A 13,245-nucleotide genomic window follows, 5' to 3' on the forward strand; every position below is an offset into this window, starting at 1 on the left:
AGCGCCGGGACAGCATAACCTGTTTCCCTAAATATCCCCTCTTGGGACTAAACACTGTTCAGGCTCTAGAGAAATGTTTCTCTGTTCCTTTTTTTAAGAAAATAAATTTATTTATTTTAATTTATCTTTGGCTGCATTGGGTGTTTGTTGCTGCACGCGGGCTTTCTCTAGTTGCGGCGAGCGGGGGCTACTCCTCATTTCAGTGCATGGGCTTCTAATTGCAGTGGCTTCTCTTGTTGCGGAGCACGGGCTCTAGGCGTGTGGGCTTCAGTAGTTGTGGCATGTGGGCTTCAGTAGCTGTGGCACATGCGCTTCAGTAGTTGTGGTGCACGGGCTAGTTGCTCCGCAGCATGTGGGATCTTCCCGGGCCAGGGCTCGAACCCATGTACCCCGAGTTGGAAGGTGGATTTTGAACCACTGCGCCACCAGGGAAGCCCTCTCCATTCTTTTTGCCCTATGTTCTCAAAACAAAAGGCGACTGCGTGTAAACGCCCTGCAAGTCTGTGGACAGTGCTTTGGAATGCTGGTAATATTTGAGCAGCAAAGTGCTTAGGTAAAAAAAAAGACACATTTTTAAATTTGTCAAATTCTTCCTCTCAGATAACATAAATAACAATAGAGTGTTGCCCACTACCTAGTGTCTGTTTTCTTGCCTTTCAATTCATGGTTCCAAAAGTACTAGAAAATTAGTGTGCTGTTCACAACAATTGCACGTGTGGCTTAAGAACATTTAAAAATAGTAAGCAAAGATCTTTGAACAAGATACTATGAGACATTTTGTTTTGGTTTTTTTTTTCTAATAGATCTTTATTGGAGTAAGATCTTACCTTAATTTTTAATGTAAAAGAGTCCTCAATGCCTCATGCCAAAAATAAACATTCTAAATTGGATAGTTTTAAAAAATAAATAAAATAGAAGCAATTTTTATTACTCTAATTTTTATACATGTAGTTCTAGATGTATCATGCTTGAAGTGTGATACTAATTCTTTTTTATTTATTTATTTATTTTTGGCTGCATTGGGTCTTAGTTGCTGCGCGTGGGCTTTCTCTAGTTGTGGTGGGGGTGGGGGGCGGGGGCTGCTCTTCACTGCGGTACGCGCGCTTCTCATTGCGGTGGTTTCTCTTGTGGAGCACAGGCTCTAGGTGCGCAGGGTGAGAGCGCAGGCTCAGTAGTTGTGGCGCACAGGCTTAGTTGCTCCGCAGCATGTGGGATCTTCCTGGACCAGGGCACGAACCCATGTCCCTTGCATTGGCAGGTGGATTCTTTTTTTTTTTTTTTTGCGGTACGCGGGCCTCTCACTGCTGTGGCCTCTCCTGTTGCGGAGCACAGGCTCCGGACGCGCAGGCTCAGCGGCCCAGCCACTCCGCGGCATGTGGGATCTTCCCGGACCGGGGCACGAACCCGTGTCCCCAGCATCGGCAGGTGGATTCTCAACCACTGCGCCACCAGGGAAGCCCGCAGGTGGATTCTTAACCACTGTGCCACCAGGGAAGTCCCAATACCAATTCTTTACGCTGGGAATTAAGTGGTTATTGAATGCAAAAACTGTAATTATTTTTATAAAAACATTTAATGGCTTAAGTTTTTTAAAATTAAAGTAACTACAAAAGGGACTTCCCTGGTGGTCCAGGGGTTAAGACTCCACGCTCCCAGTGAAGGGGGCCCAGGTTCAGTCCCTGGTTGAGGCACTAAGATACCACATGCCGCAGGGCACGGCCAAAAAAAAAATTTTTTTTTTTAAAGGGGGGATAATAAAATAACTACAAAAATCACAGCTTTACAGTATTTTGGATTTTTCCTTTTTAAAGATATATTTGTCAAGGTAAGAGGATAGAACATTTATTTTAACAATTTGCTAGCTTCAGTTTTTATAGCTTTTAAATATTTAAATATATAAACATAGCTAAAATGTAAATTAAATATTTAGACAAATATTTAATTTGTCCCATGCCTGGTTCCAAAAAAAAGTCTGCCTTCCTGGTGAATTTCTTGCATTCTTGAGACAGGGAGATAAAGGTGTGTGTTTTCATGGCAATTGTAGCATCCTAAAACATCCCCCAGCAGGGACTGTTGTGATGTGCTGTGGTTACCATCCGTAGGTTCCAGGAAAATCCTCTTCCCTGTCCCAAGAACTGGAACCTTCTACTCCAGCAGGGAGGAGTTCTTAAAGTGGAGGGTGTTCGCCTAAACTGTGAGCCAATTCTCCAAGAATTCTTCTCCAGGAATAGATCAACTACCCAGAGAGTGTGTGCCTCCATTCCCTAGTCAAAATATATTGGATTAAGAGAAGCTGTACCAATAGCCAAGCAGATTGTCTTTCTTGGAATTTGAATTGGGCCTGAGAATACCCAGTGGGGCTTTATGGGTGGCTGGATGGCAGGCGTCACACTCCGGAGCAGCGGGGCAGCCCCTTACTGTGCAGACCGGGGAGCCGAGAAAGCCAGTGTGCAGTGAGAAAAGAATTCGACATAAGCACAAAAAGGAGCTGAAATGAGAGACTCCTGGCGGCCTTCTGGTTCTTTCCTGAGGTCTGGCTATACTCCTTCCCTGGGGTTTTGTGAAACACTATACCCTTATAATTCTCCTTTTTTGCTTAATCGAATTTGAGTTGGCTCCGGTGACTTATAAGCAAAGTGTCCTAAATAATACAACCATTCTGTGTGTTTTCAAAACAGAAAGGCATAAATAAAAGGTTTTCTCTTTGGGTAGTTTGGAAGTAAAAATCAGATCACAGAAAATAACCGCCGTACAGGCCTCCCTCCAGCCTTCAACTTCAGACACAACTGAGCAGCCTGGACTAAACCAATGACAAAGGTATCCTTCCAGGACAGCGAAGGGCCTCTCTGATACTTGCGGGTCAACTCCTAATTCCTGGACAACTTGGTGCAAATAATTGTGTGGGCCTCCAGGGGGAGCTCAAGTCCACTCTCTCTGTTTCCCCTTTACTAATTCCCACCCTCCTGCTCAGGAAAGGAAAATTCCTAAGACTTTCAGAAAGGAGGGATCCTATTGGCTACTGGGCTAGTGGCCTTTTTTTGCGTGCATGGGCGTGTCCACTTCCTGTGGCTGAAGTGGAAATGGGACTAGGGTCCGCCTCATTCTGGATACTGTCTCTCCCTGACTCAGGAAGGTACCTCCCCAGCTGTTTTTTGATTGTTGATAGACCAACAACATATACAAGCCGCTACCAAGTGTATCTATGAGAATGCATTTGTCTGCAAGTACCAGAAACTTGACCCAAACTGTCTTAAACTATCATATATAGGTTGCAGCCCAGAGGTGGGGCAGAGCACAGGTGTCCTATGACCGACAGGAATATGTATGAGGGATTCCAAGCCCACAGGTCTCTGCACCTGGCCTCTGCCTTAATGCTCTTCAAAACAGTCATCTAAGGTACAGAAAGACCATCTACAATTTGCTCTTTGCCCCCAGGTTTTTCCTCTTAATGGGCAGAAAATGTTTAAAGCATTGCAGTGTAGTAGGCTGGTCTTTTACTCAAATGGGTCTCCTGCGAAGTCTTCTGTCTCTGCCGGTGCTTTCTCTTGGGTTGGAGATTTTAGCTTTTCTAGGCCTACAAGGCTCCAAGTTATAGGACATCCAGTAAACTTGGATTGCAAGATACTCTCAGCAAAACCATACTACACCTGCTTTAAAATAGGCTGCCTTGGGCTTCCCAGGTGGCGCAGTGGTTGGGAGTCCGCCTGCCGATGCAGGGGATACGGGTTCGTGCCGCGGTCCGGGAAAATCCCACATGCTGCGGAGCAGCTGGGCCTGTGAGCCATGGCCGCTGAGCTTGCGCGTCCGGAGCCTGTGCTCCGCAACGGGAGAGGCCACAGCAGTGAGAGGCCCGCGTACCTCAAAAATAAAAAACAGGCTGCCTCAGCCTAAAGCTTATCTCTCATAGGACCAACATGAAGACTAACACATGCCAATATCCTGATTCTTTCCTACCATTTCCCATTCTTGATATTCTGCAGTCTTGGTAGGCCCATAGTTTGTGTTTCAGACACCAGTAACAACATCAGGATCACCAGCTTCCCAGGAAGTCTCTGCTCTCTACCCCATTTCTTCTGCTCAAACCTACATCTAATGACCTTCACAGTATTCGTGTCTGTATACAGCTCTTTTTCTTAATCCTTTGCCTGGGTGCTCCAGCTACCTTTCTGCCCTTCAGCCTCCCTGCTCCAGTTTCAGACAACTCTCCCATGTAAAACCTACATCCCATAAGAACCTGCTGTATAAATAAATAAAACTTAAAAGTTAAAAAAATAAATAAAACAGAAAAAAAATAAAAATAAATAAAACCTACATCCCTCTTGAAATTTTACCAAGTGATTATCAAAGTTTTCATTGTATAATTGAGTAATCTGTATTAACTGCACAAGCCCCTCTTCTATTCTGTGTGCTTGGAAATATCCCAGATCTCTGCATGCAAGAACATAGAGGCATTAATCATAAAAGGAAAAAAAAAAGATAAATTTGACTTGATTGAAATTAAAACCTGCTAACCAAAAGACACTATTAAGAAAGTGAAGAAACTTCCCTGGTGGTACAGTGGTTAAGACTCTGCACTCCCAATGTAGGGGTCCCGGGTTTGATCCCTGGTCGGGGAACTAGATCCCGCATGTATGCCGCAACGAAGGAGCCCACCTACCACAACTAAGACCCAGTACAACCAAATAAATAAATATACTTTTTTAAATTAGCAAAATTAAAAAAAAGAAAGAAAGTGAAAAGACAAGCCACAGACTGGAAGAAAATATCTGCAGTACAAATATTTGATAAAGGATCCATATATATAATTACCATATATATATCCATAATGGATCTATCTATCTATCTATCTATATATAAGTATGTATAAATATATAATTCTTATAAATCAATAAGATAAAGACAGGTTTTTTTTTTTCTAAATGGGCAAAATACTTGAAGCACTTAGAAAAGAAGATATTCAAATGGCTAGTGAACATGTAAAAAAATACGTTCAACATCATTAACCATTAGGGAAGTGCAACTTAAAAGCAAAAGGAAAGATTATCATACACCTCCTAGAATGGCTAAATTTAAGCGACTAATAATACCACTTGTTAGCTAAGATGTGAAGCAACTGGAACTCCCTCATACACTGCTGGTGGGAGTGTAAAATAGTACAAGCACTTTGGAAAGCTGTTTGGCTGTTCCTAATAAACTTAAATGCACACTTACCCTGCGACCCAGCAATTCCATTCCTAGTTATATACCCAAGACTGAAAAAGGTTTGTAAAGGAATGGCCATAGTAGCTTTACTTATATTAGGCCCAAATTGGAAACAACCCAAATGTCCATCAACTGAAGAATGGACCAACGAATTGTGGTATATTCATACAGTGGAGTACTTCTCAGCAATGAAAAACATACTGCTGATATATAAAGTGACATGAATGAATCTCGAAAACATGTTTAGCAAAAGAAGCCACACACGATAGATACTGCAAAACAGTATACGTATACTATAATAATAGGCAAAACTAATTTCTGGTGATAGAAACCAGAGTAGTGATTTCAGTAAAAACTGGAAAAAGGCACCAGGGAACTTTCTGGAGTGATGGAAATGCCCTATATCTTGATCTAGGTGATGATCACACAAGTGTATACATTTGTAAAAAATAATTGATTCCGTTAAGATTTGTGCATTTTCCTTAATGTAAATAATACCTCAAAATAAAATGCCTTTAAAAAAGTGAGGTATATTTCATATGCACTGTTATGGAACAATGCTCAAGATATGGTGCTAAATAAATAAAACCAGGTGCAGAACAATGTATTGATTTCTTTTTCTAGAAAAGGATTATGCATATGCATGTATATCTGTGTAAGAATGAAATATCTCTAGAAGGACCATATCAGAAGTTGCCTCGGAGAACAAAAAAAAAATTATAGTCAGGAAGTTTTATTTATCTGTGTTTTCCTTTTATACCTTTTGAATTTTGTATTATGCTCATGTATTATCCATTTAAATATTTTTTAACATTTTAATTATGTTAAGTGCAAAAGCAGAACATAAAATTATATATACAGTGAGACTGTAAAAATGCATTTTAAAAAAGGAAATGAAATATCAAATGTAAAAGTGCTTGTTGGAATTGTAGTTATTTAAAAATCTTCCTTCTACTTTACTGTATTTTCTACATTTTCCATAAATATTTTACCTTTGTAATATGAAAAGATAATTATTATTATTTTTTAATTAATTTATTTATTTTTGGCTGCCTTCCATCTTCATTGCAGTGGCTTCTCTTGTTGCGGAGCACGGGCTCCAGTAGTTGTGGCACGTGAGCTCAGTAGTTGTAGCTCGCGGGCTCAGTAGTTGTGGCTTGCAGGCTCAGTAGTTGTGGCACACTGGCTTGGTTGCTCCGCGGCACATGTGATCTTCCTGGACCAGGGATCAAGCCTGTTTCCCCTGCATTGGCAGGCAGATTCTTAACCACTGTGCCACCAGGGAAGTCCCAAGATAGTTATTTTAAAAAGAGAAAGTAAAAACACGCAAGAAAAGGATAAAAGGTGAATGCTGCTTTTTTCTGTTGTTCAAAAAAAGTAAGTGGCCTGGGAGGGATACATTAGGAGTTTGGGATTAACAGATATACACTACTATGTATAAAATAGATAAACAACAAGGACCTACTGTATAGCACGGGGAACTATATTCAATATCTTGTAATAACCTATAAGGGAAAAGAATCTGAAAAAGAATATATATATGTATATATTATATATAACTGATCACTTTGCTGTACACCTGAAACTAACACAACATTGTAAATCAACTATACTTCAATTAAAAAAAAAACAACAACTAAGCGGTCAGATTTCCCCATCAGAGCCTGGGGAATGCCAGGCCCAGAGCGGGGGCCTGGACCGGAGGGGTTAGGTAGGGGCCAGCTGTCACCCTGCACAAAGTGGTGCCTTGTCTGGCAAAACCAGGGCTCCCAAGGCAAAGTGGGGACTTGTGGCAGATCTCACTTATCCTGAGTGGCGAGGACACAGAGCAAGGCCCATTCTATCCCAGCTGTGAGCAGCCTAGCATGGATACAGGAAACTGTCTGAACACAGCCTTGAGAGTGAATATGAATACTTTCCATGTTGACTCCTCAAAGCATTATTGTCCCCACTCCATTGTCTATATATTTACGGGCTCATAAGAAACTTGGGAAAATATCTTTAAAGCCCCAATCCTAGATTTCAGCCCTCTTTTCTTAACCCTTGGCCTCATTGTACTTTCTGGGGTACACTCTGCGCCAGTTCAGCCCTCAGCTGGGATGCCACAGCTGAAGCCACAATAAACCCACCTCCAGCAGAGCCCTGGGCTCCCCCAGCTTCAGGAGCCGCCTTGTGTGGAAGCTTGAGAGTCTGTTCTCAAAGACGTCATGGGATGCCATCTTTGGGATGTCACGTGCAGTGGATTTATATTAAAAGAACCTAGTCACACTGGGGCAGGGAGATTACATATTGTCTCTGTTTTCTCTGTTATCATTAAATATATATATATATATATAGAATATGATGCTATAAAGGGTCTCTGAACACAAAATTAGAATGTTGTTTCTTCCTCCTAAGTTCTCCTGTGCCCTCTAAGGGGGTTCAGGGGACGTGTCTGTTAAGGCACTAGCCACACATAAAGATAAGCAAGTCCCAAGGAATTCACAGCCCAACCAAGGGGAAGAGAGAGGGAAGATGGGAGAGACTGAGCCGCAGAACACAATTTCTTATAATTCCGGTGAGTCATGACAAAAGCAGTAAGGGAGATGATCCTTTTACGTTCCTTGAGGAATGAGCAAGTGGAGGATTTCATTTGGGCTGGTAAGATTTTTTTCAAGCTGAGAAAGAAAGTGGAGGGAACTGCAAAGAACTAGGGAGTGGAGTAGGGAGAGTGGGAATAGGAGGGCAGTCATTCCTTCTCCTCACACGGGACAGAGAAACTGTCATACACTTTCAAAGGATACAATCATCACCCTTTAGTAGCTTTCTACAGTAGCTTTTGAAAACTTAATTTCAATACCCTCTAGCCAGTACAGAACCCTTGTAAGAAGGAAATAGATGGGAAAGCTGAGGTCCAGAGCTGCTAAAGGCATTTGATGTTAAGTCAATTTGATATTAAGTCACTCCAGCCTTAAGAGAGGGACACCCGTATCTCATAGGAGCTGAAGGGGAATTTGGTTCATTCTTCAAAATGGAAAATCATTAATGTTTCTTCGGACAATATACAAGAATTATAAACGATTTTTTCAAGCAATACAATAAAACAGGACTTCATAAGTTTACTCCCAGGAGATAAATGTCATCAACAGATCTTTTTGGATTTGGGCTAAGCAGGTTCTTGACTATATGCAACAGAAAGGGACTCTGGGTACCTTACATAGAACTTATTAGGAGGACGTTATAGAGTTCACAGCACCAGAGGGAAAGCAAACTCAGAAAGATGGGCAAGAATGAAGGGGAACTAGGCAACCAGGACCTCAGCCAAGGTCAGGATCCTGGACAGTCTAGTTAGGATGCCACTTCTGCTGCCAGTGGACATGGCACGGCTGCCATCACTGCCCCTGAGGCTCTGGACGGCACAGCCACCACCGGCAGCCAACTAAGTTCTAAAACGTTCCTGCTTCTGGATTCTAAATCCAATTGGCCAAGTTAAGGACACACATTTTCACTCTGGCTGCCAGAAGCCTGGAGAGTGAGCGTGTCTACCTTGGGGCACACCTCTGCTGTCACCCAGTCCCATGCAATGTTGAGTCTCTCAAGAAACGGAGTCAATCAGATGGCTGAGGGCAAATAAATGGCAAATATTCATTACATGTGTATTCATTCAGCTTTTCTGTTTGTGTGTAAGTTGGATTTTATTATACACACTATTTGGCAAGTAGATTTTTGTTTTGGCTTTGGTTTCTTTAGGACAGTATATCTTTTCATGCCAATACAATAAATTCCCCCCTATATTCCTGCACAGTATTTATTGTATAGATATTGTCAGTATTTATTTAATCAAGTTTCACTCAATGGACATTTATTTTTATTCTTTACTATTAAAAACCACACAGCTGAGAACATCCTTGACTAACTGGCACTCATCCTAGTAGCCCGTTAGGATAAATTTCCAAAAGTGCAATTGTTGAGCAAATGGCATATAAAATTTTATCTGTCACCAGATTGACCTGAAGAAACATTATCCTTTTACACCTTCACTAAAACTTATGAGAAAGTCCAAAAGGGATTGTCTCTTTCACTGATCTGATTCTAATCTACACGTTAAAAGGAACCATGCCCCCAAGTAGCGTTTAAAGCAGGAGAGGGAGATGGAAGCGGAACTTTCTGTGCAGATTTCTCGGTGGCTCTAGCTACGTGTAACGCCAAGGAATCAGGTGGGGCGCACTTCCTAGCGGCGATTCGCGCTTGGGGCACCTGGGCCTTGAACGGTTGTCCCTCGACGTGCCAGTCAGCTTCCCTCCCCGCTCGGCCAAAAATAACCTCCCCGGGGTAGTCGCTGTGTAAGTAAATAAATAAACAATACGAAGCCCAGGATGCGAGCGCCGAGCCTCCTGCTAGGGGTCTATGGGTCGGAGTCGGCCTTCTCCGGTCCAACATCGCGGGCCTAGCCCCGCTAAGGCCGACCCCGCCAGCCTGCCGCCCCCCCCCCCCCCCCCACCCCGCGGGCTTCCTCAAACCCGGTGAGGACCCCTGGAGGAGAGCAGGGAGAGAGGCAGCAAGAAATGACACCCTGGGACCGGGATCGTATAGGACGCCGGGGACGCTGAAGCCCTCGTTGCTCCGCTCCTGCCCGCCAGTTCGGCTTGGGGACCAGAGCCCAGGACCCAGAGCCGGTAAACCCGGCATCCACTGCCGTTTTCGAAAGGCAGCCCGGCGCGCCCGCTATGTGACTTGAGGAGGCTCCCGGCCGCCAAAAGTAGCGAGCGGGTCCCATGGTGTAATGGTTAGCACTCTGGACTTTGAATCCAGCGATCCGAGTTCAAATCTCGGTGGGACCTCTCGAAAACCTTTTGGTTCTACAATTCCTATTTTGGAGGCCCTTGGGGGCAGTGGCCATCTCAGGCTGTGCCGGCGCCCCCCCGTGACCTACCTGACCGCGATTTAGGGTCCCTCCCTCTTTCTCAAGATGCTTTCATTTCAGAGCCTGCTTGAAGGTCGCGGTGCGCATGCGCGAGACTCGGGGCGGAAAAGTAAGTGTCTGTGGGACACTGGAGCGTGACTTTAGCTTGCCGGGGACGGCCGAAGGTGCCCGAGGGATCCCGAGGATTCCGCTTCGGGCGGGGAACAGTGGCAGCCTTCTGGTCTAGGAAACGCCACCGCCACCGCCACCCCCACCCCCGCCCCGCAAGCTGCCGGGAATGCTTCTCCCCATTGGCTAACATGCAGAAGGGCCAAACACTTCTGCTCTGGAAACAGCGAACGAAATAGCCATAGGGAGCCGAGGGGAGCGGGAGGGAATAGCCGACTGCGGAGGAGGGCGTGTGTTTGGGGGTCCGTCCGCCCGGAAGTCGGCCAGATACTGAAGTGTGTCTGTCTGGGTTGTCCGGTACTCGGGCAGTAGACTGCGAGGTTGTCTTTCAGTTGGAAAAAAAAAAAAATCCCTTAGTCAAGGAATCCACTCTTCAATCCGTTTCAGCCGGTCAGGGTATCTCTGGCGACGGTTTCTCGCCGTATCGATGGGCTATTTCTCCCGAGCAGACGATAGGAATCTCTATGGGGTTCACCCGCAGGGCTGAGCGAATCTCTTTTGGCGAATTTGTCCAGGGTCGCTGATTTGGGTGCTGACCAAGCGCACGTGATTTGCAGGAAAGGTTCTACCTCTGGGGTAGCGGGGAAGAGACGTACACGGAGTATTGTCTTCTTTGGATTGGTATCTGGGTTTTGAGAGCTGTCTGTCTCTCGGGGACAAGTGACGAGGGAGCCCGCTCACGCATTTGTGATCCCCCTACAGGGTGACTGGCACTGTGGTTATACGGCCCCGCGCCTTGGGAGGATGCCGTGGAAACAGAACGCTCGCCCTGCTCTCCCCAACTCTCTCCTGAGCACCCTTCCTCCCCACCCCACCCCACACACTCCTTAAACATTTGAATGAATTTGTGTGTATGAGCGATCCCAGCTTCAAAAATACCTAAACATGAGACGTGGGAGGACTTGCACTAACAGATATTAAAGCTTATTATCAACTATTAACTATAGGAATTAAGACAGTGTGGTACTGGTGAAAAGAAAGACAAACATACCAATGGAACAGAATAGAGAGCCCAGATAGAGCTGCACACATACTTGGACCAGTGATTTATGACAAATATAGCACAACAGAACAGTGGGGAAAAGGACCTTTTTTCAATAAATTATTCTGGGACAATTGAGTGTCCATATGGAAAAATATGAAATCGAATTCCTCCCAGTTTTCACTAACACAGCAATACATTGCATGTGAATTATAGACCTTTATGTGAAAAAAAGAAAAAAAAGAGCAATAAAGCTTTGGAAGACAACATAGAATATCTTCATGACCTCAGGGTCATGACCTCATGTGTCAAGCAAGACACAAAAGGTTCTGAAAGTTTGATATATGTCACCATATTAATATGATATTCTATGTTTTTCTTATCAGAAGACCCCAAAAAGGAAGTGAAAAGTAAGCCATAGAATAGGAAAAGATATTTGTAATGCATAACTGACAACTTGTATCCAGAGTATATTAAAAGCTCCTAAAATTCAGTAAGAAAAAAGACAAACAACCTAATGGAAAATAACAAAAGACTTGGACTGGTACTTCATTAAAAAAAAGGAAATCCAGAATAACCGGTACACATGAAAAGATGCAACACATCAGTCATCAGGAAAATGCAAATTAAAAGCTCAATGAGATGCCATTGAGATACCACTCACCAGAATGACAATGCTGAATGTTATTGAGAATATGGAATAATGTGAATTCTCAAAGGAGCGTAAATTGGTGGAAAGCAGTTTGAGATCTACTAAAGTTGAAGATATCATACCCTATGATCTAGCAATTTCACTCTTGTACATATACCCACAGAAATGTGTGCTTTTGTGCACTTAGAGACATGTGTAAGAGTTTTGGGCAACATAATAGCCAAAAATTGGAACTCAAATGTCCACCTACAGTAGAATGGATAAATAATTTGCAGTAAGGCCACACGATGGAATATTACACAGCAACAAAACAAATGGACATCTACATGCAACGAAATGGGTGAATTTTTTTTTGAGTATTGAACAGAAGAAGGTAGATACAAAAGGATAAATGATAAATTATTCCATTTGTATAAAGTTTCTTGGGACTTCCCTGGTGGCTCAGTGGTTAAGAATCTGCCTGCCAATGCAGGGGTCACAGTTTTGAGCACTGGTCCAGGAAGATCCCACATCCCACGTGCCGCAGAGAGCCACAACTACTGAGCCTGCGCTCTAGAGCCCGTGAGCCACAACTGCTGAAGCCCGCGCACCTACAGCCCGTTCTCTGCAACAAGAGAAGCCACCACAATGAGAAGCCCGCGTACTGCAACAAAGAGTAGCCCCCCCCTCCGTCCCCGCTGCAACTAGAGAAAGCCTGCACTTAGCAATGAAGACCCAAAGCAGCCAAAAATAAAATTAATTAAAAAAAAATAAAGTTTCTAAACAGGCAAAACTAACTACTGTATATTGTCTAGAGCTGCAAACTTAGATGGTAAAATTATCCAGCAAAGCAAAGGAGTAATTCACATGTAAGTGAGGATATGGAATACTTTGGGGAAGAGAGAGGGCCATGATTGGAAAGGGGCCAGCAACAGTCTTCCAGGGGTACTGATACTATTGTATTTCTTGTCCTTGGGTGGAGGTTACATTGATTGTTCACTTTACAAAATTTTGTTAAAGTGCGCATTATGTTGTATGCACTATTCTGAATGTCAATTTAAAAAGTCAAAAAGTGATAAACAACAAGGTCCTACTGTATAGCCCAGGGAACTATATTTAATATCCTGTGATAAACCATAATGGAAAAGAATACGAAAAAGAATGTGTATATATGTGTGTGTGTGTGTGTGTGTGTGTGTGTGTGTGTGTGTGTAACTGAATCGCTTTGCTATACAGCAGAAATTAACACAACATTGTAAATCAACTATACTTCAAGAAGTTAAAAAACAAAACAGGGGGCTTCCCTGGTGTCTCAGTGGTTGAGAGTCCGCCTGCCGATGCAGGGGACACGGGTTCGTG

The sequence above is a fragment of the Leucopleurus acutus genome (assembly GCF_964270905.1).
Source record: "Leucopleurus acutus genome assembly, chromosome: 19".
Classification (NCBI taxonomy): Eukaryota; Metazoa; Chordata; class Mammalia; order Artiodactyla; family Delphinidae; genus Leucopleurus; species Leucopleurus acutus.